This window comes from Poeciliopsis prolifica, unplaced genomic scaffold (genome assembly GCF_027474105.1).
Source record: "Poeciliopsis prolifica strain line A6 unplaced genomic scaffold, Auburn_PproV2 SCAFFOLD013, whole genome shotgun sequence".
Taxonomy (NCBI): domain Eukaryota; kingdom Metazoa; phylum Chordata; class Actinopteri; order Cyprinodontiformes; family Poeciliidae; genus Poeciliopsis; species Poeciliopsis prolifica.
The window spans coordinates 12445001-12467356 of record NW_026562388.1 but is presented as its reverse complement, the minus strand read 5'-3'; the positions used below and the strand labels follow the sequence as shown (position 1 = coordinate 12467356).

The 22356-nt window shown below is 38.9% G+C and overlaps 1 pseudogene; it reads left to right on the top strand.

The window, feature by feature from the left end:
* Window positions 1-21130: 21130 nt before the first annotated feature.
* LOC129365383 (GRAM domain-containing protein 4-like) overlaps window positions 21131-22356 on the top strand; it is a 2012-nt pseudogene continuing 786 nt past the window's right edge.

The window sequence follows — 22356 nt, the reverse complement described above, 5'->3', positions numbered from 1 at the left end:
GAGATATTAGGTCCTTGAAATTGAATTTTTGCAAGAAATACTTTGTTTTGTTAACGTCATCCGCAGCAAAAAAATGTATACTTAAAAATTGGAAAACTATGGAGCCTCCAAACAAGAAGCATTGGATCAACGAACTGTTGTCATACTGCACTCCTGAAAAAATTCTACACTCGATACGTGGGACATTGGCGAAGTTTGACCAGATATGGACTCCCTTCCTGGACATCCTAACTAGATTGGACCTGAGAGACTGATCTGTATTGATTTTTACTGTCTTGTTTCGATCTTTCTAATATTTTTGTTGTATTCTTTTCTTTTAACTCTGGCCTTTCAAAAAATGAGTAGTGCCAAATGTAATACTGCTATATGTGTTGCTACATGGAGAGAGTGGGGGGTGGAGGTGGGAGGGTTTTATTTTTAGAGGGGGGGGAAAAAGATAAGAAAAATGCTGTACATTAGATGTGGATTTTGTTGGATATGCATCCTGAATAAATATATATATACAAAAAAAAAGTTCTACTTTCCCTGTGTAATAAAGATGCCAGTTGTCAAGACATGGAATAGGTTGGCATGGGGTGTTAAAATTATTCCAATTAGAGGTGGAAATTGGCCAGAGTGTGATAGAATGGTTTAAAATTATTTTAAAGAGTTATGGTTTCAAAACTGCTACGTTTGACTTTTTTACATTTGACTTCTGCAAGAGAAAGAAACAAAAAAAGAACGGAAGAAAGAAAGCAGTCCACTTTCATCAGAATAGAAAGATTGCTTGCATGAGTTTTATTTGGCCCTGGCCAATTCCAGTCAGTTGGCTGATCTTCCTTTCTGCTGGTTTTATCCTTTTGCACAATAACAAAAAACATGCATGTGGAAACTAAAACTCACTCCTATTAAGGTTATGGGGTTGAAAGCAACACCCAGAAAACTACAAGCATCAGGCAGATGATTCATTATTCAGTTAACATTTATTTAATAAATGTGTTGCTCAATAAAAACAAGAATGGTAATTTATATATTTGTGTAAATAGTATGACAAAATTGCATTTTTACTTGATGTTATCACACTGTGTAGTTGCCTAATAACTTTATCAGTCCTCTCCTGAATTCACCAGTTATGATAATGACAATTAAACAAAAAAGTGCTTTTTGTTTCATTTTTCTTATTTATTTCAATAATACCTCACCATTTGTGGCTTCTAACAACATTGTACAAGAAAAGTGGACAAATTTTTCCACTTTGTTTACTATCATGAGCAAGTTAAACTCCAGGTGGTTCTCGCTGCAGTGGATTAGCTGATTTATCTCCTGTCAATATGCAGACTCATCATTGTCCTGAATCAAACAAATAACAGTAGTGTTCTCTGCCAACTTCAGGAGATTCACAGACATGCCCACTGAGATGCTGACATTTTTGTGTAGGACGAACAGGAGTGGAGAGAGAACACACCCCAGAGGAGCACCAGTGCGGACTGTGGTGTGCAGAAATATGTTAATATTGAAATTATTTCCTCAAAATTGTATGACACACATCAAAAGCATTTATACAAAACTTTTGTGGTTTTCTTTTCTGTAGCATATTCCAAATACTGACTGGAAAAATATGAGTATTTGGATTTCTAAAAGGGCTTGTTCACTCTCTGAAATGCATTTTTGTATATTGTTTTGTCTTTTTTTCTGTTTAACTTGCTTCAGGAAGACATTTTTACTTCTTATCCAAGATACTTCTAAGATAAGTCTAAGTCCTTCTATATAAGCACTTTGGATTGTCATGCCTTCGATGATCTACAAACATCACCAACATAAAACGCTTTACCTTTTGCAAAAGTACTCATCAGGAGTCAGCATTTTCAATGAAAATAACTTTGTGGGTTTAATTTTTTATTTCTGCCTTTTGGAGTTTTTAGTCAACTCCCTGATCACCAAGGCATAAAACAAGTTTTACAAATGCAAACCGCTTGTACAAAGCTTGAAATAGATGCTTTTTTTCTTGTTTCCTGATGTATTATGTGTTGTGGTGCGTTGTCAGCTAATCTTACGGATGGCAAGAATGGGTAGGCAGATTTAAAAAGATCAATCACTGAGACACTACACCACCGCATGGAAAGAATTATGAAAATCTGTAATTGTTATTCATGAAAAATACAATCTAACAAAGTAGAAATTTCCCCTTTCACAATATGTTTGCCAGGGAGTCGGGTGAAAGAACATGCTCTGCTTTATTGACAGCCCAGGGGAACATGATTCCCTTCAATGAATATCATTTGGCATATCCTCAGCCCACGCCTTCAGTAATTTACAGTATTGATTTGAAACAAAGTCATACACTGTGAAGTGGAGAGGAGAGTACTGTGCTTTCATTTAATGCTTTAGTAATCCAGCTCCTGGTTTGGTACACAGCAACCAACGACGATAAAACATAACGTCTGAATCTGGCCTGGTGGGAGCCGTGACAGTGGCATCTGTCAAGGTGAAACAGCAGCAGATCACATTCAAGACTCATGCTTTGAATGTGACATACCCATATCTCCAAACAGCTTAAAGAGATGCATTACACACCAAATAACCACAATATGAAACAAAATCACTTAATTCATCTCTTTTTTGTAAAATACGTCTAGTTATTAATGACACTTCCTCTCCTCCTTGACGCTTCTAATCAATTACAGATTGTATCCAGGTGATTTAATTCGATTTTATGTTGTGTGGAGCAATTTCAGGATACGCAGCATTCATCAAAATATTATGCAGGGTAAAAACACAGGGGGACACAATTAATCAGATCCTGCTGATACCCCTCTGAACAAAACAAGATACTCTTATTCTACTGGCCCACAACAAAAACAGGCATACATCATTTAATTAAATCCAGCACTTTTATATGAAACAAATAATAATACTACATTAAATCTGACATTTATAATGTATTTTTTATGTATTCTGCATCGTTAAGTCAGTAGAGCAATATTAAGCTAAATTAAATTTTATTATTCTTCGGCAACCAATCTCTTTACTAATTTATCTTTTCAGAAAGTAATCTCTATTACATGGTCAAAAGGAAGAAACAGAAGATTTTTGATCTCTTAAAAATCTTTAGAAATTGAATTTCTCAAGATTTTCTAATTTATTTAGAATCAACATCAAGATTAACACTTGAACTTCAGATTGGAAGAATAATTAAGAGCCCATCAGTAAAATCTTCAAAATTGATCAGGCAGTATTTTTTCCCTCTACTATTCACTAAGTACATAATCATCTAGTTTAATTCAATAACACTCTGTATGGATTATTTTAAAACTTTCTGTATTTCTAATCCAAACAGAACCAGATTATTAACCCAAATACAATCTTTGATTTATCTCATTTATCTCAGTCCATACACACATGCGCAAATAAATAAAGAAATCAACAGGACTAGATGAACTACATGTGCCTCCTTCTCCCACTGTCATAAAAGCTGCAGCTGTAATCCAGATGTTTTTTTTTATGTCTGTATGTAATCATGTGGTTGAGGCCTGCAAAAGCGCATATGTTTTGCGTGGGTGAGTGTGTGAGAGAGCGCAGATCCTTCCCTCGTTTGCAGGCTTCAACATCTGTAAACAAGGAAAAGATCATAACGGCTTCTTGAGGAACACAGGCCTGACACTTCACACAAACCACAAGACCGACAAGGGCCAAGATCCAACAGGCCATCTGGTGTTGATGAGTTAGCTTTCCTTCGAAAGCTAACTCATCAACACGATGCTAGACCCCTCAGCCGACTGCAGCAGACACCCAAAAACAACCACCACCAAGAGATCTCCCACATGACCGAAGGACCACAAGCCATCCAGAAAACTGCAAACCACACAGCCCAACAATATTACCACCGGCCCCATCACCCTCTGTGGGTATGGAGCAGCCTACACACTGTTCCAAACAATACAAACCTGCTTCTGGTTGAGGATGAAACCCCCAGTAAGACCCCAACAAATAAAATTAAATGAAACCAGACTTGGGTCTTTGTGAACCTACATCAGGTGAGATTGGGTTTTAAAATATCTCAAGTTTGAAGCCATCTTAATCTATCCAATAAAAGACAATACGTGTAGGTGCAATATCAAATACAAGGTGTTTGTGGGGACACTACTAAGGTGCAGGAGACCTTTATCATGTACTAGTTTTAGATTATACATTTTTTTTCTTTCTTGTCTTAATAGTAAAATGCTAAAGGCATTTTTTATACATATTAGAAGGAATATCAGCATGACCAACCACTGAATTAAATTCATCCATCTAATCTTGAAAGGTCCATCTTTCTTTTTCCAGAAAGATTAATACTTCTGTCTGAAAGAAGAAATTCATATTCTGCCACCCACTTTGTATGTTTATTCGTCTCACTGTGTGTGGCTCCCAAACAAGCAGTGAGCTGAAATCTGTTTATCTGGAATATAAAAGGGTTATTTCCCAAGTTCGACCTCCATGACGTCCACGTTCATCGAGTGTGTGTGTAGTTAAAGCCGAGCATGCTCATAAATTACTGGTCTGGAGCTTTTCCGAGATGTTTATCTCACTGCACAGCAACTAGCGGTTCCGCTCCCAGACTGCACGGCTTATCTGATCCCACTGTTAAACTAAACCTACAAATTTAAATAAAAGAAAAACAAAAGGTCACCAATGGGCAATTTCTTGCAGCTGCCGCACTTGATTATCCAATATAAGAGGGCTCAGACCTTCACTGGACTACAAAACAGCACAGTGCTTCAGTCGAAGCAGAAGATTTCTCTAAGCCGTCAAGATTTGCATCACGGCAAATCACATGGAAAGTCTTTTCTTTTCCTCTCCCTCTCTGGACTACCAGCAGAAATCCAATTGCCTCTTATACAACCACCATCCACTCCAAGCCTCCTGAGATCTGACTCTATTCACACCCCTGAATGACACACACTTCACCCAATCACACAACCATGAGGATGGGGAATATAAATCATTAAAGCCAGATCCTGTCTATTTTCCCCACTTTATGAATTGCTCCACTTGTTTCATGAAAACCCAACTGATGGTAAGGCGCATTTAAAGTCTTTGCATAATTATTGTACCAGGAGTGATGAATTGATGACAACAAAAAGCTAATAAACCAAAGTGAGCCTTTTCTAATTGAACTAATCACATGGAGTCCCTCTTATCTCATATGTCATGTGTTCTACGAGATGCTTCTCCTACAGCAGGCTCCCAGCAGGGGGGGCGGAGGATTAGAAAAGGATTCCTCTGACAGCTCTGGAAAACACACAACTGAGTTTGCTTTCTGCAGTCAGCTAGAAGAGTCTGCTGCCCATTCACACACACAGCAGGCTTCAGACTCAGGCACACACCAGCCACTGAGCCAGCTGCCCACTAATCAGCTCATTAAAATGGAGATCCAGGTACAAGTAGAACGGCAGTATGAAGATCAGCCACCTTCATATCTTAAGCCCTGGGCAATGTCAAGATGGATTTGTCTCCTTTTTTGAGACTGGAGTCTCAGTGTCTGATTACTGTTCAGCTATTTAATTACTTCAACATAGTCTGAAGCAACTCGGTTTTGGCAGGGAGAAACTTTTTTGTTACGACAATAATATCACTGAAAAATGCACCGACGTGCCGAAACAATAAAGGGATAAATCAGATTATGCAAAGTGATGGTCTATGGAGCTGTTAACAGCAGTCGGTTACTTCCAGAAGCTGTTTACAGAGCCTTGCGGTAGTTTTCATGCTGCTTTTCTTTAAATTATGACCATAAACTTTGATGTGTTGGAATTTGATAGAATAACACAAAGCGGAGAATTGTTTAAAAGAAATCTCTACTGCTATATTAAAGCTACCATAGACCACTTGACTGCTTATGTGACTGATCCTTTATTTAAAATGTAGGTACACATTCATGTCTTGGTGAGTTTTCATTCGTACAAAATCAATGTACAATTTCAGATGATGGATGTAACAGTGCTCTATGAGACGTTGAAAGCTTGGAATATTGTTTTGTGTAATCTAAAACTATTTTGGACTTTCCCACACTACATTATGATGCTACGTGTTTCTTAATAATCTCTTACAAACCTCTGAGGCCTTCACAGAACGATGGGATTTATGTCAAGTTTAAAGTGCGAACAGGTTGACTTTATTCACCATATTATGTGCCATCTGAAAGAAGTTAGTTGCACTAGATGTTATTTAGATGTAAAAGTGTAAGAGTTGCTGGCTGGCTGAAAGATTTGCCTGGGATTGACTGGTTCCTGTAGGGTGTGGCATATCATTGGGTCAATCAGGCTTGCTCTGGTGCATCTCATTGATACATTGATTGGAGCTCAGGGTAGAATGGAAGCAGAGTCAATTGATTGTCAAAACCACTGACTGATCTAATTAATCAGCTTCAGCATTAGAGGCTGAAGACACGAATAACAAATGGATCAAAAAGAAGAACTGCTACATTTAATTTCTTTCATTTTACTTTTTAAATATAAATGCAAAATGACCACCAGACTTTGAGCAACCCCCAGCATGACATCATTAAGTTCATCAGGAGAGATTGTTGCTCTCCTTGAGAAATTGCAGCCCATCTGCACATCAGTCACAGACAAGACATCGGTTTCTAGTCTAACAATGTTGAATCAGTGGTTGCATCAACTGCCTGGAATGACTAAATTAAACGCCTAAATTTCCCTAACAGCGTGTGATGAGTGATGAATCCCTCAGCCTTGCGGCCACTCTCATCGTTTACCGAGCCAGTGCTGATCTTTTTTTTTTTTTTTTGATAGTCCTGTCTGACAAAGAGACCGATGGAAAATACTGTGTACATGGTGGAGACAGAATGATAAGGTGGGGACTTGAACTGAAACTGAACTATGGCATCATTATGAATGTCCCTTTGTCTCGAAGGGTTTCTAACGCCACGTGAAGGCAGTTAGAGAGAGAAACTGTGGTAGGAATAAACTAAATCATTGCTACTGCTGCATGTTCACATTCTTGTGGATCAAGTCAGGTAGTTCTCATTAATAAAGACTGCATCAGAGTCTGAATTGGAAAGTGCAAATAAACCTAATGGATGCATAAATTAATGATTTGAGCAGACATGCTTGATGAAAAAAAGAGCAGCTTCAGTTTCTCAGGTTTCCTGTTAGGCAAAAAATTAACGCAGCTCATCTTAATGAGCATCATAAAAAGTCTGAGGTGATAGATATGGAACTAAATGATTAGAATGAAAATTACTCAGGTTAATTTTCTTTGGCCTTAATTTCTTCATGCTTCAACTAGCAGTTGAGGGAGGAGCTCAAAGTAAAGCACTAATGGTGAACATTTAACACATGACCTGTGCAGACATGCCAGCTATTCTGACAAAAGAACAGTGGATGAAAAATTTACATCCCATATCACCTCAATCAATACTCCCATTAAGCCCTAATCAATTGACCATTAACAAGCTGTTTCACATTGAGCCAAAGGATTGTATTCAGTTATGCAGAGCAAATAACAAGCAATGTAATACCACATATTCAACTACATGAATTCCTAAGCTGGATTTCATCTGTTTAAAGTTTACTGGACTGCACTGTAGCTTAGATGTGACCGTATTGGTAATACATTTTACTAATTTCAGACTTTTAGTGATACTTTTGAGTTGTTTCTTTTAGGACACCTATGCACTTGCAAAAATATATAAATATAGATATATAGATACATCGTCATAAAACATGGGGAAAATGTCTGTTAGCAAACTGAGGAGACTCTTGTACAATTCTAACTAGATATTCAACCTCTCTTCCCATCATAAATTATAGAGCTCATTTAATTAGACTTGGTTTCTGGCATGAACCGGATGTGTAAGCGTCCATTAATCTTCAAAGGATTTGTTATCAGCAAAATTTGAAAAAGCTAAATGTTGGCCTGCTTGATTCATTACAAAAGCAACATTTTCATGTGTTTGCGATCTTAAACTATTGGTACTCCCTGCTGAGTCTCAACCATTTAGCTCAGAGATCTCATACAACTCTATTTCACCTCACTATTAGATATGTCTAATAAAACCAACTGACTAAAATAATAGGTAATTCTGTCAATTTAATTGGATGCTCAGGAGGTAATACAGCTATTTGATTCATGTGGGATGGATCGGGGACATTGTTCCCTAAGGACTGCAGTTTGAGACAACTGATCTAGCTGTTGATTTGAGGCGAGGTTGAAGAATTAAGAGCTAGTTCTCCTTCTTTATTAAATCACTAGTACATCTGGGGCAAAACAGTTTCATAACATGATGGTGCAACCACCATGTTTGGCAAAAGACATGTAATACTGTTTATGACTATGGTTTTTCTTTACTTGCACTAATTAGCATTAAAATTCCTTATGTTGGGTCGAAGTTTGGGAAGGTTCACATCCGTGAGAGAGAAAATATTTCTCTTTGCACCAGGTTTTTATTAAATTCATAGCACACACATTGTGGGTTTATAAAAATACTTCTGCCACCAACCAACTCCAATATTGGTTGGTGGTAATATAATAAAAATATGCTTCTGCAGAAACGGAGAAATTGTTTTATCCACAGATTCTTAACTGTCTGGGCACAAAAGGTGTGGCTTCAGAGATAAATGAGGTGAAAGACGGATTAAAATGTCCCCAACGTTCAGGGTGTTTAATTGAAACCTCCCCTGGGACACCGTAAAGGAGATGAGAGGGCGGGAAGGTTGTCCAGCTAGCCACCACCAGGGACCTTCATATGCGAATCCATTCCCTCTTCTTCTCTCAATAGGCGATGATGAATAGTGCAACATCAGTATCCTGAAGGGAACAGAGGCGTGCTCTGTCACTTGAAGACCAAACCTTGTGGCCTTTGTGGCAGAGATGGAGTATAGGAGGTGTGGCTCAAGTGTAATCAATAATTAATCAAAAAATTGAAAATATTTTTACACCGTTGTTATTATGCATACAGTGCCTTTTACACACACCTGGTAAATGTGCTTAAAAAACCTACTAAAAACAACCTAATCTGTCATTGCAGCAACATAATCTCACACTGAAAATGTGTGAGATTATGTTCACACAATTATAAATTGTTCTCTAACTGGATAAGATAGTTTTCAAAAACGAACATTTTGATTGTCCATATGTAAATGCATTTGTGGTATTTAAGGAAATTATTCAGACTTCAGTTACTTTACTGTTTTATATTTATCAATAGCAACTTTTTTCAATCTTAGCAATTTTTTCTAATGTTATATTAGACTAAGATTCTGACTTAAAACAATGCATCATTCTTACTCTTTTCAAATCAGCATTGGGCTGGGCTCCTAGCCCATCCTTCAAAGTTGTTTTCCTCCCAGGTACAGTGAGAGTAGGAGATGTTCACTTCTCTTTGTCCTAATAGCAAATGAATCATTTGGAATGGTGTTATATTCCAAATGATGAGACAACTCCTCAGGGTCACTTTTGCCAATTCCAAATAGAAAAAGGGGAAGACTGGAATTGTATAATTAGAAAAACCACATCATCTATTGACATTGTTTCCACTTGTGAGCATATTTAGGTTGCTTTGTGCTTACTTTTTGTCTTTGCAATGGCATCGTTGTTTCGTCATTACAATTACATGCACACGGTTGATTATGCAAATGACATGAGGTCATTTACTGACTTCTAGCAACTTTTATTACATACAATTGCCTCTTGCATTACTGAGAAATTGGCAACTCTGTCCTTTTATGGAAAAACATTTCAGGTGAGTTAAAACAGTTTTTATGGAAGGCAAAGCCAAAGCAATTAAACTGCATTACCATGAGTAACTCACCTCTGACAGCTGGTAATTTATTGTTTTTCTTTGGGTTTGTGGGTAGATTATTAACTATTATAAATTACTTATTTGTTAAAAATTTAGCTACTGAGACTATGATATAGTTTTTGCCTCCCCACCCTTCCTTAAGAAGGAGGATGTGGCTGACAATTCTGAGTGATGGCTTTTGTCAAATCAATGAGATGTGAACAAGTGCTGTGATAATGTTGTTAGCCAGCATCATTTTCTCTTGTTCTTGGTTCAGCTGGTGATTGATAGAGGTGTGGGCCATTTTGTCCAAGGTCAATAGAAGCAGCAGTATTAGGCGTAAACTGGCTGTGCAGCATGTGTCCTTGAAACCACACCACAGGAAACTAAAGTTAGGATGCACAACCTGCTGGTTTGATAATAGACCCTTAAAATGAGACATAATGGTATTTTTCTCCATCTTTTAATGTAACGACAACATATCCTTGTGAAATCACAAGACTTGATAACAGTGCACTTGAATTGAATGAAATTTGAAAAAGAAAAGATTAATGGGAAAAAAAAACCCTGAAAACTAATTAATCTAAAGATCAGTTTTCATAAATTGTAGTGAATATTGTACAAGGAGTAGCTCAGTCATTGCTATAAACAAATTTTTAATGTATGGTTTTAAAACTGATAATTTTGTTTGCCTCATACAATTCTTATAACATCTATCTAATGAAATACAGGTGAACGTGAGGGATCACTTATATGAGGTGAGAGCTACTGGCTGAAATTAGACTCAGATACATATTTTATATGCTTAGTTACAAGGCAAAAAACAACAGTCATAGTGTGGAAACTAGAGGTCAAAACTCCAGTAAGCACACTATGTACATCTGTTATTTTGACTATATTTCAATCTTGAGACAGGAGCATGCAAAGAGCGTAACATTATCTAAATCTCTCCAGTGGTGGTGTCTAATTTCAGGTAATATTCCCCTGGAAGTAGAAGATGATTTAAAACAAGCTTTAAATTAAACTTGTTGTATAGTGCTTCTTAGCTCATGGCTGATTATGTGGTTGCTGCTCTCCTGTTAGTTTTACCTCCCACTGAAACCTCCAGTGTACGCAATAACTTAGATTTTCAATTAGCCAAACTGAGAATATTAAGCAGCTGAGAAAATTCCATTTCTTTTTGTTAAACAGATTAGAAATGCTTACTTGATTCTCAATTAGCTGCTTAAATAAAGCTGTTCACATTTGTTTGTGTGACATTCAGTTTAATACCCCTCTATGCAAATTTTGTTGAATGCAGTGGTGCAGGTTAACTCTGCCAGAGCAACAGAAAACAAATGAATCAATCTGAGTTTAGCTTTTCTCTTGGCCAGGAGTGATGAAAAGTGTGGCTGGTTATTTTCAGACATAAAGACAAACACATCCTTACTGCAATCTTTTGCAGTGTGAGTAAGCTTTATAAAACTCTATTAATGTTCATAAACCAATCAATATCACACAAAAGGAAAATCTAAACGATTAATTATATAGCATTTAGTGAGTAATCTTTGTCACACAGCTAAACAATCGGGAGATTTTACAATGAGATTATAAAGGCAGCTTCTAAGAAGCAATTAATAATTAAAAGTACTAATGATTGAAATTTAATTACTGAAAATACTTTGCTCTTCTTTTCAGTAAAACCTGATAACATTTCAAGCTGCATATCTGATTATTTTGCATTGTAAAAGTCGGATGGCTTTATTACTAAAACAGACTCACTTCTGCTCTTAGCCATCTGGTGGCACTCTTCCAGCTTTTTCATGACATGCACAGCTGCATAGTGGGTTCAAAGCCGCAGTACCTGCTGAACAAAGGCTTTTGTGATCATTTTATTCATACAGCGGCAGACTCACATAAAACATCTACAGGTTGTCTTCACAATGCTTCTGCTTCATTTTCACTTTACATGCTACAATTAGATTTCTTTCTATAATACTAAAAAGAAAGGTCTGATCAAATCCAAAAATGTGCACAGTCTTTAATAAATTTACATGCATTTCTACCAGAAATTAATTTTATGGTACACTACATTTAAACATGCCTGGATAGTGGTTGCATAATAATTGTATTGTTTTCTGTTGAGCTAGTTGATCATCATACAAATTCAACTAGTTTCATGAAAATCTAAAATTTTAAAGGGTTGACATAAACAATGACTGTGGAAAATGTGTGCAAAATCAATACTACATGTGTCCAGGCAATAAATCCACTGCAGAGAGTTAATGCAACCCTTATGGCAGCTGTCATTTCTGTTTGATGATTACTTATGATCACTCCAAGAGCTAATGTTCTCCACAGAACCAAAACGGCCCTTGTTGTGGGAGGAATTTATCCAATCTTCTCTTCTATTTGAGAGACAGCAACCCCTCCCTCCCCTCTCTCGCTCCTACCACGCCCGGTTTGACTGTCAGCAGCCCCTGCCTCACCTCCCCTTCCCAGACCCTAATGAGCCATCTCCTGGGGCAGGGCTTTACCCCTGCCAGGGGTAAAGAGGCCATAATGTTGCTCATCTAAAGACGACACATAGCCATGACTTCCCCCTAATTGTGTGCCTGTGTTGGCTCATTTGTTTTTGTCGTTAAAAATTCAGCCCCGAATTTTTTTTCCTCCCCACTGATAAAACAGGCTGTAAGCAATTTGTGAGAAGGGGGGACAGAAAATCTTCTCTGGTGGCTTGGGAAGACTCAGAGGCCCTCGCTTTCTCTGATGTATGAAAACATCTAAAGTCACACAAACAAAACCAGACTTACAAAGTACAATAAAAGCACTAAGCACATAAACACTCATTTTCTCTTTCATTCATTATGCAGGCAAACACACAGAAATACACACACTTCAGAGAACCTCTTCCCCAGGGACTTTGTGCATTTGTGGCGAATTTCAAAGTAGTAAACATGAAGCCCAGACTGACTGCGACCTGTAGGAGAGCAGACCTTTAGCAGAGACATTAAATATTGATGGGGTAAAGTTATGCAGATTGTTTATTGACCATCTTCACTGAGGAAAATAAGAGAAAATCCCATCTGTCCAGCAAACTCCATTTCTAGTGTAATTGGACTGATTTCTGTGTACTGTTTCAATGCATCTGCTATTGAGAGGATAATTCTAAAGTATGCTTCCTTGCTGAGATGCTTCTCCAGAGAAATGCCACGATAAATCAAATTAATGTTTCCACAATTAGCCTGTAACATCTCAATCACACACAATTAGGACTAAGTTGATGGAAGCACAGCCCTCCTCTCTGTCGCTTGACTTGCCTGTGACATTTGCCAGGTGGTGATTGCCTCAACCATGCTTCAGTTATTATTAGGCTAATGGTTTGGAAGCATTCTGTTGATCTGATGGAAGGAAATTAAGATGCAAGTATGCTGCACATTACGGTCAAACCCACTGTTTACAAAGATCCTGGTTTTATGCTCTTTATACTTGAATGATGTCTAGGGTGTGACAAAAAATGTTTCCTTAAAAATTGTTTGTCACAGAAATATACCACTTTTAAAAATAGCATGTTTGCACACTGTACAACAGATGCATCTATAAAAATATTATTTTTTTTACTTGAGTTTTGCAAAAGTGTCCATAGCTTAGATCCCCCCCCATACTGGTCATGTTCCAATCACAAACGTCATTATATTTTTATTAAAAGGACCTATTAAGAACATATTCATTAAAGGTTTTTGCACAAAATCATTTCTAGATAATGAAATTTCAATTTCTGAGTTTTGCCTATTTTGAACTTCTTAGAGCTCTGTCACTTTTATTCAAATAAGCTGCTCCTGGCCATCAATGATTACACTCTGACTTTATGCAAGTGTAAATGTCTGCAAACAGATGTGCAATTGTACAACTGTACATCTTTGACCCTGAGTCACACCCAGAAGCAGAAAAAGCCTCCTGCACAACAAGGACCACAACAGCGGTTTCTAAATAATAAGTCAACAACAAAACCCCTGTGTTTCCACTACATGAGGAGCAGTACCTGCAGATTGTAAGTCTGGGGTTTTTTGAAGCAGCTCATTTCCCAGACACAAAAAGCACTATGATTCTCATAAAACAGCTGGGGTATGTTTAGCGTTTGGACCATTTTAAAGCAGAGGCTGAAATCGAAGTACAAAAACATGCAAAATGTAAGATTTGCACAATAACTTAAGATTTTGAATAACAGACCAAAATAAAAAAATGCATAATTGTGATTTAATATAATTAAAAAAATAAAAAAAAAACTTATCAAGCAAACATCTCAATCAGTTCTTTGATGGTCCATATCTGATTAAAACTCATGACCCTGCTTTGTATAGCAACAACCACCTCATTATGTCAATATGCCATAAAACCTGCTGCTTTTCTGAGAAGTTCTGAACCTCATATTTTTACAGCCGTTAATTATTCCTGCTTCTGACACATTCAGCTCAACAGGAGCCAACTAATCTAGTCCAATTCCTCTGAAACGTATAGCTGCACCAATAAAATAAAAAGTGGTGTTTAGATACACCACTTTTACGCAGATTGATTTCTCAGTAAGAGTTGAAGAGTCGCTCATGTTGTTAAGATCAACATGAGCCAATCCTGGTGAATCTAGAAAACTATTAGGTGAATTAGAAAAGGGTGACTTAAACCTTTTAAAATCAGTTTGTTAGTATCTAAAACCAACATACAGTCATGAAAATAATTATGTCGATATCTAAGTTGAATAAATTATATGGTATATACTTAGTTACCTGGACTGATGTTTTTATATCTTTATTTCCATTTATTATGATGAAATATTTAAAATCAGAATAGTACTTCAGACCAAGAAAAATACTTTTAAGAGCATGTTGGAAGTATTCTTTCAGGTTTTTATTTTAAAAAGATACTTTGAATCTGGCAAACAACTCTCATCGAAACAGTGTATTGAATAAAACTGTATACTGCAGGTCCTCATGCCTCAGCGACTTGTGGGAGAGGTGAAGTGAGAGATTTGTGAAAATACAAAAAGAAACAATAGAGGCAGCAAAGCAAAATTTATCTGTGACAGACTTTAGAAGATGCAAGAAGTGTTGAAAATCTGGAGAAAATGTTTTGACAGCTCTCCATTTCTGATATGTAAATTGAGAGTTCAACTCTGTCCCACCAATCCGTTCTCCAGACTTTCATCTGCACTCTCAGCGAGGCACAAGAGAACTGAGCACTAAATCTTTGCTTTTACCATCGTCAGCAGAAGTCACCCTATGAGACAGGAAGTTTGTTTCTACAAAAATGGAGCTGCAGAGACGTAACGCGAGATTCCAGTGTTTATCTTGCTTTTGTTAATTAAGAGAACATTTTTTTACTTTCCAGTCAATAGTTTAATTTTGGCAAAACAATTTGGGTTATGCATACACAATTTTTGTTACATATTTATTTTTTTGTTGAAGTTAAAGGGCAAATTTCATCATAGTTTAGAGCAGGAAAAGATTGAAACAAAAGCAAATTACAATCAACCTTCTATTGTTTTCCAAAGCAGATAAGAAATAAGTAATTTACTTATATTTAAATAAAAATGCATGTTGGGACTCACTCATCACTGGGGTCAGTTAAAGTTATTAATATTGTGTAGGAAACACTTTGTACATTTTTGATGGAAATATCGGTCATACTTTAAATTGATCTATCATTCATGGTCTATGTAGAAATTGTAATGGAAACAAAACTAGATTTGCTTTTCAATTAATACAGAAACACGTGACACGGCAACGTGCTTCACATTTTGATTTCACAAGAAAGAGACTTCTTTTGAAAGAAGCATCCTGCTAAGATGTAAACTCATCTCACAATGACTCCTTTTCTCAATTTACCAGCATGAGAGATCAACAATACGGGAAAGGTAGGAGGTTTATAAAGATAAAATGGCAAGCAGAAACATTGCATTATGACTAATGTGGCTCATAATCTAAGCAGACTGAGACTGTGATGCATACCTGTCACAACTTTTGCTTAAGAACAATCCATCCTTAATGTTAATGCTACATTCCTCACTGTGAAATGTCATATCAGCTTCAGTGCATGGTAGATTATATTACAGATGCAATCCAACAGGCAGTAAAACTGTGGAGGCATATTGTGTAACACCTTCTGCATTTAGAAAAAACACTTAACCCCCTGCAAATGAGTCGCATAAATAAGATATTGGACGGATGCTAGTGTGATATATTTTTGTGTTAGTGACTCTGCCTGTATGCTGTGGCTTGACCTTCTGTTTGGGCTAGCCAACCCAGCAAGGATGCCTAACTGGGAAGGAGTCCAAACCAGGTGGCAGCTTGTGGTTAATCCCTTTGATGAAACTGTACAGCCAAACATACCTCCAAGGCTGCCAGTAAGAGGATGCATGACAGAGAAAGCCCAAGTGCCAAATTGTCTGTGAGACCTCACTTTTATCTCTTAGACAATAGACAAATAAAGGGAGATAAAGAAGATAGAGATTTTTGCCCGAAGTAAGACACCTGTTACTGTCTTGACATGACAGAGAAAACAGATCTGACAAGATACCCCGGAGAATGGGCTTCTGCTTTTTGTTGCACATAACTGAGCTCCTCTCACTGACAGAGAAGTTTGCAATCCTGTTCTTGAGACCTTCGTTTCACATGCACACAGGTGTTTCTGAAATGCGTACACATTTCTCCAGCAAGTACTTTTTATAAACAGTAAAAGAAAAGATTATGCTTTGAAGCCAATGCTCCTGAGATGTGAATTTTAACCCAGTTGAACTATCTTTTTTGCAGGTTATTCTGAATGATTTTGTCGAATTTAGACAGATTTTATGAAAGCAAGTTTTAACTGCACCAGAGGAAGGTCCAACAAATTCTCAAGTGTTTTATCTGATAAGAGTGAATGTCAAATTTAATTTTTTTGTACAAAGGACGGAGGTCTCATTGTTTGCTGTCAAAATGGAGCACACTCAATTCATCCTTGGCTGTCCATGTAAATCAGCTTTAAATGTATTCCCAACTCATTCCAATTGATTAACCATCATAGTTCTACAACTATGGAAAGTTTGCCTTGTAGGATGGTGATTCAACTCCCCATCCTACTAAGCTACCCATCCAAATTGAGAAGTTGAGTAAGCAAATACAGTTCTGAGATCAGGTGTGGTTCCATTTCTCCACATCACATTTTGCTTTAAATTTGTGCAAAGTTGTTATATATATATATATATATATATATATATATATATATATATATATATATATATATATATATATATATATATATATATATTTACTTTGTAGTCACCTTTTCTCAATACAGAAACAAATGGCAACAGTTTCACACCAGGTTACACAGATAAATACTTTGAGAGAAACATACAACAATGTGCTCCTTCTTTCATTTTGCTGGCAAAGATAGCACCAACAAAACCAAATATTCATCCTTCAGATTTATTTATAAAAAAATTTGATTTACAACGTTATGACAAGTAATCTAAATTGATCAACTTTGCAGAGATCATTAAACATGGGAAAAGTTTTCTTTCCCCAAGACTCTTCTTGTATAAGTTGATGGTATTAAAAAATATATAGAGGGCAGTTCTTATTCATACTCGTTTCCATTTCAGTGATTTCTGCAGTTGTCAGCTACTGTAAGTAACAGGAAAACATAATCCTGCAAAACACACAGAGAAGGTGACTCACTGCTGGCAGCCATGCCCGAATGAGCAGACGTTAAACAGAGTCAGTGTCAGTTTATTTCCATGTTTAGGTAAAACGATCTGTCTGACAAAACACACTCATGCTTCCCACACTGAGTGCAAAGTACACAGAGAAAAAAATAATAATTACTATCTATTTCAGAGCTCTGTCAGTGTGTGCTTAGCTGATGTGATGGGCAGACATGTCCATACCTACAGGGGAAATGCTGTGAAAGAATCCCCTGAAAGGAAGACAGAGACAGAGTAAGCATTTGTAGGTGATGCAGGTGGATGGGGGGGCTGCAGGTCTGACAGACTGATTGGCATGCAGGTGGAGTACTGCTTTCTCTGAATGCAGCAATATTTTTCCAGCAAGCAGGTGCCACTCGGCTCTATTCAAACCCTAACCTCAAAGAACAGATGGTGCAGGAGAGAATAACGATTCTGCTGCTGTTATTCCTTTTGAATCTAATACAGAAATACTCATTATATATATATATATATATATATATATATATATATATATATATATATATATAAAATTCCCTTCTCACCCACCGCGGGTTGTTCTTATCTTCTGAACTCGGGTCCTCTACCAGAGGCCTGGGAGCTTGAGGGTCCTGCAGTATATTGGCTGTGCCAAGGACTGCACATTTCTGGACTGAGATGTCTGATGTTGTTCCTGGGATCTGTTGTAGCCATTGCTCCAGTTTGGGGGTTACTGCGCCGAAGGCCCCGATGACCACAGGCACCACTGTGGTCTTCACCTTCCAGGCCCTCTCCAGTTCTTCCCTGAGGCCCTGGTATTTCTCCAGTTTCTCGTGCTCCTTTTTCCTGATGTTGCAATCACTTGGTATTGCTACATCTACCACAACGGCTTTCCTCTGATGTTTATCCACTACGACAATGTCTGGTTGGTTCGCCATTACCATTTTGTCTGTCTGGATCTGGAAGTCCCACAGGTTCTCCACCACCTTTGGGGGTGTTTCCCACTTTGATCTCGGGGTTTCAAGTCCATATTCTGCACAGATGTTTCTGTACACTATTCCTGCCACTTGGTTATGTCGTTCCATGTACGCTTTCCCTGCCAGTATCTTGCACCCTGCTGGTATGTGCTGGACTGTCTCAGGGGCCTCGCCTCCTTGCACAACCTACACCTTTGGTCTTGTCTGGTGTGGTAGATCAGGGCCTCTATTGCTCTGGTGTTTAGGGCCTGTTCCTGGGCGGCCAGGATGAGGGCCTCTGTGCTGTCCTTGAGTCCAGCTTTTTCCAGCCATTGGTAGGATTTACTGATATCAGCCACTTGGGTTATTTGCTGGTGGTACATCCCATGTAGGGGCTTGTCCTCCCATGATGGTATCTCTGGCACCTCAACCTCCGTTCCCTGTTGTCTGAGACATTCACTGAGCACATTGTCTGTTGAGGCTTTGTCCCTGATGTATTTATGGATCTTAGTTGTTTCGTCCTGGACAGTGGTTCTCACACTCACTAGTCCTCTGCCTCCTTCGTAGCAGCTCGTGTACAGTCTCAGAGTGCTGGATTTGGGATGGAACCCTCCATGCATGGTTAGTAGCTTTCTAGTCTTAATATTTGTGGCTTTTATCTCCTCCTTTGGCCAGCTAATTATTCCAGCAGGGTATCTGTTATCACACGGATTTTGTTCTTGCCATTGAGCTGGCTTCTCAGGACTTGCCTTATTCGTTGGAGGTATTTAGCTGTGGCTCCTTTCCTTGTGGCCTCATCAAGGTTGCTATTTGCTTGTGGTATACCTAGGTACTTGTAACTGTCCTCTATGTCTGCTATTGTTCCTTGTGGGAGTGAACTCCTTCTGTGCGGATCACCTTCCCCCTCTTTGTGATCAGCCAACCACACTTCTCTAGTCCGAATGACATCCCATTGTCCGTGCTGTAGATCCTGGTGGTGTGGATCAGTGAGTCGATGTCTCGCTCACTCTTGGCGTACAGCTTGATGTCATCCATGTATAGAAGGTGACTGATGTTGGCCCCGTTTTTGAGTCGGTATCCGTAGCCAGTCTTGTTGATAATTTGGCTGAGGGGGTTCAGGCCTATGCAGAACAGTAGCGGGGACAGAGCATCTCCTTGGTATATGCCACATTTGATGGACACTTGTTTAAGTGATTTGCAGTTGGCTTCAAGGGTGGTTTTCCACAGCCTCATCGAGTTTGCAATGAAGGCTCTCAGAATCCTGTTGATGTTATACATCTCTAGGCATTCAATGATTCAAGTATGCGGCATTGAGTCATAGGCTTTCTTGTAATCAATCCAAGCCATGCACAGGTTGGTGTGTCGGGTTTTGCAGTCTCGGGCAACTGTGCGGTCTACGAGGAGTTGGTGTTTGGCTCCTCTGGTATTTACACCGATACCCTTCTGTGCCGTGCTCATGTGTTTATCCATGTGTTTGCTTAACTTGGCCGCTATGATGCCTGACATGAGCTTCCAGGTTGTGGAGAGGCAGGTTATTGGTCGGTAGTTGGGTGGGACTGGACCCTTTGATGGATCCTTCTGGATTAGGATTGTCCGCCCTTCAGTTAACCATTCAGGGTGAGTTCCACTTTGTAGCAGCTGGTTCATTTGGGCTGCCAGTCGCTCATGGAGAGCAGTGAGTTTTTTAGCCAGTAGGCATGGATCATGTCAGGCCCTGGTGCTGTCCAGTTTTTCATACCTGAGACTCTTTCTTGAACATCTGTCACAGTGATGGTTACTGGGGCTTGCTCAGGGATGTTGCTGTGGTCCTCTCGTAGAGAGATCAGCCACTGTGCATTGCTGTTGTGGGACCCCTCCCTTTCCCATATGCCTTTCCAGTATTGTTCCGTCTCCAGCCTTGGTGGGTCTGCTCTGTTGTTATTACCCTGCCATTGAGAGTACACCTTAGCTGGTTGAGTGGAGAAGAGCCGGTTAATCCTTCTGGATTCATTATCCATTGTGTATCTCTTTAGGCAGCTGGCCAAGGCTTGGAGCCTCTGTTTAGCAGTTTCAAGTCCTTCAGGTATGGGCATCTGCCTGTACTTTCTGGGTACTGGTCTTTTCATTGTACCCTTGTGGAGCTCTGACAGTTGGCTCACTTCCCTCCTTGTTACCTTGATTTTAGCCTCTAACCGTCTTTTCCATGGTGGGTATTGGGTCTCATGGTTGCTCTTATAGCTAAGTATCTCAAGGATCACTATATATATATATATATATATATATATATATATATATATATATATATATATATATATATTCACATATATATATTTGGCCATTATTGTTAAACTTAATGTTGATGTGTTTATTACAGGTGTGTCTATGGGACAGTTATGTATCGGTTCAACACGGGACGCATATTTAACGGCCAAATATGGGACGACTCCCTATTTTACGGGATGGGCGGCGATCCTATTCAGGGTTGCTGAGATACAGTTTTAAGGGCGCTGGAGCGGAAAACCACAAACGCAAAAGTTCAATCACATAGAAATCTACTGTTAATCTCTTCATGTTAAATAAATAAAAAGTATGACTTATTATTGAAGTATTTAGTCGTTATTTCAGCTTGACTCATGCAGAACTGATTTGATCGTTTCCATAACAACGATCAGAACCGAGACCTTGCCTCAGACCTCCAGTGACCTCACTGATGAGGTCATAAGAGACATCATGTACATCACAATAGATCAAAGAAGTTCTAAAGCTTGCATGTCTTGCGCGCCAACACTGAGCCCATAAAGTTCTGTCAGACACTCGAATAAGCAGCAGCAAAAATGACGAAGTGCTCCAAGAAAATCCATTTTCCGTGCCTTGAGCCACAAATCTCACTTGACTCCAGCGATGAGGAATTGACTAAAGTACGCGAGGATGAGCTGAGTGAATCTGACTCAGAACTGGAGCAGGAAGCCCAGATAATTCCTGTGACAGTGGGGGAAATCAAAGAGATGCAGAGACGGCTGCAAGATTCATTGGAAGAACAAGAGCTGCTAAGAAAGAAGGTTGCAGATAGTGAGATACACATAGAAGCACTGAAACGGGAATTGAGAAAAGAACACCAAAGACCTCAAAGAAAAGTTGAAGATACATCACCTGAGTCATCTCTCATTCCACCACCTCCGAAGGACAATGACACTGTGTGGAACACTTATTGGAAAAGGTTGTCCCATCAATTTGAAGATTACTTTGGAGATGTACTCGTCCAGCCAGAGGACCCAATTGCAAAGAAAGAGGACAAACTGAGACCCAAGAAGTTAGAAGAGAACATGAAACGGGCGGAACGAGATGCCATTCCACTCCAAAATCTCTGCAATAACCTGGATGCCCTGTGCAATTGGACCTCTGGACACCTGTCTTTATTTTGGTTTGTCACATACCTCTACACAGCGTGGCATGGCTGGACCATCCCCATGTTGCTGCTGCTATTAATTCTCCGCCTTTCTTTGAATTATTTAATTTCCAAAGGCTGGAATATTAACTGGAGCATCGTCCCGGAGCTGACTGAGCCGCTGGGACTTCCAAAGGCACACCCGTCATGGAGAGAGAAGCTCCATCAGGTTCACGATGTCCTTCATCAAACCCAGAACCTGTTTGGACTGATAGCCGACTCCCTCGAGAAGGGAAAAAATCTGTTGATGTGGGTCAAGCCAGACACGACCATGAAGTTCTACATTTTACTGTGGGTGTTCTTTTTCTTTTCGTGCTTTTTACCATATCAGATGATGGGATCAATCTTAGTTTTTTCTGCCGGCCTAAAGTTCTTCATCGTTGACTCCATCTTTAACACTTACCCCAACCTAAAGAAACGATACGACACCTTCGCAGTTTTCTGGGAAAGGATACCCGTACTCACAGCTGCAAGATCACAAAGACGACAAGCGCCACAGCCTGTTTGCTACAACAAGGGCTCGACTGAGCAGCTTCACTGCTGC